We start from the raw sequence: 4,923 nt of genomic DNA, 5'->3' as shown, positions 1-4,923 counted from the left end.
CGGGTATTCCACCCACCTGCCCCGTAGGTAGGCCCCGATCACCCGCCTCAGATAGGGAGGCACCTGGTGTTCAACCAGGGCCTCCCTAATGGCGGACCAGGGCAGGGTGTTAAATGCATTGACGATGTCGATCGACACCGCCAAACACACCCCGCCCCGTGCCACGGCATTGTCCGAGAGGGACTTTAGACGGTCGATTGCGTCGACCGTCGATCGCCCCTCCCGGAAGCCGAACTGGCAGTCCGCCAGATCGGGGCCAACGCGGGACAGGTGCCTGGCGAGGCGGGCAGCAATGATCTTTTCAAAGATCTTGCCCACCTCGTCCAGGAGGCAAATGGGCCGGTACGCGGAGGGAGAATCCGCAGGCCTCCCATCCTTCTTTAAGAGGACCATCCGACTTCTCCTCCAGAGGTCCGGGAACACCCCGGACCTCAGGAGCCCGGAGAAGAGGCTTCTGAGCCTCCCGCCCAGGACGCTCATGGCAAGCAACCAGACCCGGCCGGGGATACCGTCCGGCCCCGGGGCAGTATTCTTGCCCCGAAGCCATTTGACTACCCCGGCCATTTCCTCCGGCGCGACCTCCAGATCCGGGGACCACTCATGTCCCTCTAGCTGAGGGACGGGCCGGGACGCCTCCCCGCTGACGGGGAATAGCGCGTCCACGACCCGTCCGAGCATCCCCGGATCCAGGCTTTCCGTCAGAGGGGGCGCCCAGGGACGTAAACGTCCCATCGCCATTTTGTACGGGCGCCCCCACGGATCTCGGTTCAGAGACCCGAGAAAGTCGCGCCAGGCCTGGCTCTTCGCCTGCCTGATGGCCAGCTGCAGGGCGACCACCTTCTCCCTGTATCGCCCATACAGCCGGATAGCCAGCTCCACGTCGGAACGTCGTCGTCGACGGGCGCGGGCGTACTGGCGTCGCGCGCGGATGCACTCTGTGCGTAAATCCGCTATCGCGCGCGACCACCAGTACACCGCCTTCCTCGGGAAGACCCTGGCCCGGGGCATGGCGACGTCGCAAATCGACGTCATTGCGCCCCGGAACCAATGGGCCTCCCTTGTCCCGTCGACTGGCCCGGCCGGTGTTGCCGGCCAGGCCACGACGTGGGCTGCCGCCATCAGAGCGTCCCGGTCGAGGCGCTTCAGCGCCCACCGTGGCTGAGGCGATCCCTCATCAGCGGGGCGACGTCGGGGCGTCGATGGGGCGGCGGAGAGGCCGAGAACAATGTATCTGTGGTCGGACAGCGTCTCGACCTCCTCCGCCACCCTCCACCCCGTAATACGGCGCACGGCCGGGGGCGTTGCCCATGACAGGTCAACGATGGACCCCCCGTTATACCGCACGCACGTATGGACCGAGCCCGTGTTTAGAAGACAGAGTCCGAGTCCCGCCGCCCAATCAAGCACCTCCCGGCCCCTCGGGTCCGTCCTGGGGGAACCACAAGCTGAAGACTTGGCGTTGAAGTCCCCCAGGACCAGCACCGGACGCGGCTGGCAGCGAGAGACGCATCTCCCCACCACGTCCAGATACTGTTCATACTCCACGAGGGACCACCTCGGAGGTGCGTAGATCGCCACAACCACGGTGCCGCCCCAGTCAACGGCCAGGTATCCCCGGCCGCGCTCGATAACGGAGCACGCCGGGGACCCCGGCCGGCCTGCCCATATTATAACGACGGAGCCGTCCAAGTCCCCCATCCAATGTGGATGGTCGGGGACCCGGTACGGCTCCGCCGCTACGGCCAACCCGGCACCCCGCTCGGCCAGGAATTGCACAAAAAGGTCTTGTGCCCTGACCGAGCGGTTCAGGTTGGCCTGAATAATAGGGCCAGTAGGCCCCATTACTCCGGCGCCTCAATCTCCATCGCTGCCGCGGGAGCGGTGGCGTCTGGGGTTTTATCAGCCCCAACCGCCCCCGCGGGCGCGACGGTGGCATCCTTGGGTGCCGGATCCTTTGTTTTAGGAGCTGCCACGGCGGCTGCCGCCTTGGCCGTCGTGGTTCTCCTCCCCCTGCTTCCTCTGCCGCGTCTCGCGCTGGCAGGGCACGCCCGGCTGCCGAGGCGGTGGCCGGCCGGCTTGCCAGCACCCGCGCAAAGCGGGCACTTTGGCTTTTCTGTGCAGCCAGCCACCTTATGGTCCTGACTGCCGCACCCGAAACAGCAGCCGGACCGATCCTCGGCCGCAGTGCACCGCTGCCTCGTGTGGCCTAAGCCAAAGCAGCGGTAGCACTGCAAGGGCCGGGCGCTGAGGGCCTCCACCGTCGCCTGGGTCCAGCCCACCGTCAGTTTGCCGGCGACCGCGACTTTACGTGCGGCCGCGGCAGGGCACTGGACCCAGAGGGTGCCCAAACCAGAGGGGGAAGACCGGATTTCGCCGGTCTTCACATCCCCCCGGTCGCACCCTCCCACACGGGCGACAGCTGCGGCGACCTCCACCGGCGTGGTCGAGTCGACCAGGCCGCGCACCCTAAGGTCGGCCTTTTTGATTGGGCGCGCGACCTTCACGCCGGTCCCTGCCAGCGCGTCAGCCATCTTAGAGGCCAGGGCAGTGGCCTTGGCTGCTCCATCGGCTCCGGGGACCTCCAAAATTATTGCCCCCGTCACCGCTCTCCTGGGCTTCAGCGAGGCGATGCCAAGTTCTGCCAGGTCTATTTTGGACCTGGCAGTGGCCATCGCCTCGGCGTAACTCATCGCCCCGCCGGCCGGTACCGTTAGAGTAACGGCAGCCGTGCGGGGCGGACGTGGCGGCAGGGGAGCCCTTTTGGGAGCAGCCGGTGCCACCCGCCTCGCCGCCCTCTGGGTCAAAGCAGCCTTGGCAGCTGCCGCAGGTTTATCTGCGGCAGCCGCCCTTTTGGCCTTCCGGCCAACTACCTTTGACCACACCTCAGTTGGAGGTGTGGTGGAGGGCGGCGCAACAGTGGGGGCGGGCTGCATTTGTGTCGCCTTAGCGACCACAGTCGCTCCCCCACTGCCACCCTTTTTCTTTCCCCCCCTCCTGTCCATCGGCAGGGGTGGGGCTGGCGGCACGGGTGCCGCCGATCGCGGGCCTCGCACCCGCGGGACCAGCTCCCTTCTGAACGATGCCAATTTGGCATCGATAAGGGAGCCGATCTGTGCCAGCAAGTCGGCTGGCACAGCCGCGGGTGGGGGCGAGGACCCTCCTCGCCCAGGTGACTGGGGCCCCCGAGCGCCGATAACCGGCAGCAACCCCTTGCCCCCATCAGGGGGCAGCGGCGGAGCCATCCCGGCAACAGCCGGCCCCGCCTCCACCGCTTGACGGAGTCGGGCGACCTCCGCCCGTAACTCCGCCAACTGCTCCCTCAATGAGGCATTTTCGGCCTCTAAGAGCCGGGTGGCGCTGGGAGCCGACCGAACTGCCAGCTCCGCTACGCCCACCCGGCTGTTCAGGGCCGCCGTCCGGAGGGACCGCACCGCGCTGGCCTTCAGTCCCGTCGCGGCACTGGATATCCTGGCCACATCGCCCAGGCACTCCATTACCGCGGCCGCAACGTCCCGCGTCGGGCGGCCCCGGAAATCCGCAGCGACCTCCACCTCATCAGGGAGTGGGTCGCTCGAACTCGCGGGCCTCGGTCCCGGGGCAACCGGGTCGAAGATGTCCGCTATGAGGCTTTTCTCAGCCTCAGCCTGTCTCCGTTTGGCCTCTTGGAGGCCAACGTATTGCCCGGTCGTCGGTGGCCGGCCCCGTTTCCTCGTGGAGGTGCCCGGGACGCTCTGCGACGAGTGGTGGGAGGAGACGGAGAAGTCCGACTCCTCCCCCCCGTCGCAGTCGCCAAGGCCCTCCGCAGGCCTCTTTGCGCCGCGTGTTGCAGAATGCCTCCGCGACACCGGCTCTGTACATCTTTTGAGGCGCACGATAGGCCCGCGCACCTCCACCTCACGCTCGTTTCCCCCCTCCCCGGTTGTACTTGAAAAAGAAGAATCCATAATTCATCCCACGAGTGTGGTCGGAAAGGAGGTCACCCCGGGTAGAGCCGCCATACCCGGGGAAGGCTAATACGCCCGGGGGGTCGCCAGGTACCCCGGGGTTGTCCGCTAACGATTGGTGCACCCACCAACCATAGCTGGCGCTTACTCCAGCTACGCCCTCTTCACCGCGCAACACTGCTTGGGGCTAGGGATTTTTTAGAGAGGTTGTCATCCTCGCGGTCCGGCCGGTTAAGGCAAGACCCCCGTTCCTGTAAAACATGACCACAGGTTTACGGTATGTGTCCGACTTTAGTTGGCCCCTCACCTCAAGCCACTCCGGCTAGGTAGAACCTGCCAGGGAATAAAATCCCCGCCGGCACAGCCTTGAGGATCATTAGGGCACGAAGCCCCCCCACCACGACAAGGTAGCGGACACGGGGGGGACGCGGCGCGTCTCGGCGCTTCGAACAGCTCCGGTGTCCCCATTATTTTCGATTTACGGCTAAAATAAATTTTTCTAATTTTTTTCGATTACATATTCTTGCTTAAATAACTTTTTTACATAGGGATTAAGCATTTAGAACGACATGTTGTTTAAAATAATGGTACTTTACTCTTGTGATTTTTCGGTTTTTTTTGATTATTTTGAAAAATAAATTTTTGTAATTTTTTTAAATGCGATATTCGTGATCAGTGAACGATTTCACATATGGATTAAGCATTTAGAATCGTGCGGACGCGTTATTAAAAAAGTTTACTCGATGCGATGGGACTTTAAAAAGTTTGTGAAAATTTTCATATTGGGAAAAAATGTGTAATTTTTTGTCTAGTTTACGGTAGTGTAATTTATTTTAATGTTTACTATAAAAATTTTTTTCGTTCGTTCACGCGCTATGTTACAACAGCACGGCCGGGCGGTCTGTTGCCGCAGCGGTTTACACTCATAAGCGCGCGTGCTATTCGGCCGGCGGCGCCGGCGTCCTTGCCGGCCGTTCGG

The sequence above is a fragment of the Megalopta genalis genome, chromosome 11 (genome assembly GCF_051020955.1).
Source record: "Megalopta genalis isolate 19385.01 chromosome 11, iyMegGena1_principal, whole genome shotgun sequence".
Classification (NCBI taxonomy): Eukaryota; Metazoa; Arthropoda; class Insecta; order Hymenoptera; family Halictidae; genus Megalopta; species Megalopta genalis.
This window is presented reverse-complemented; position numbering follows the sequence as displayed.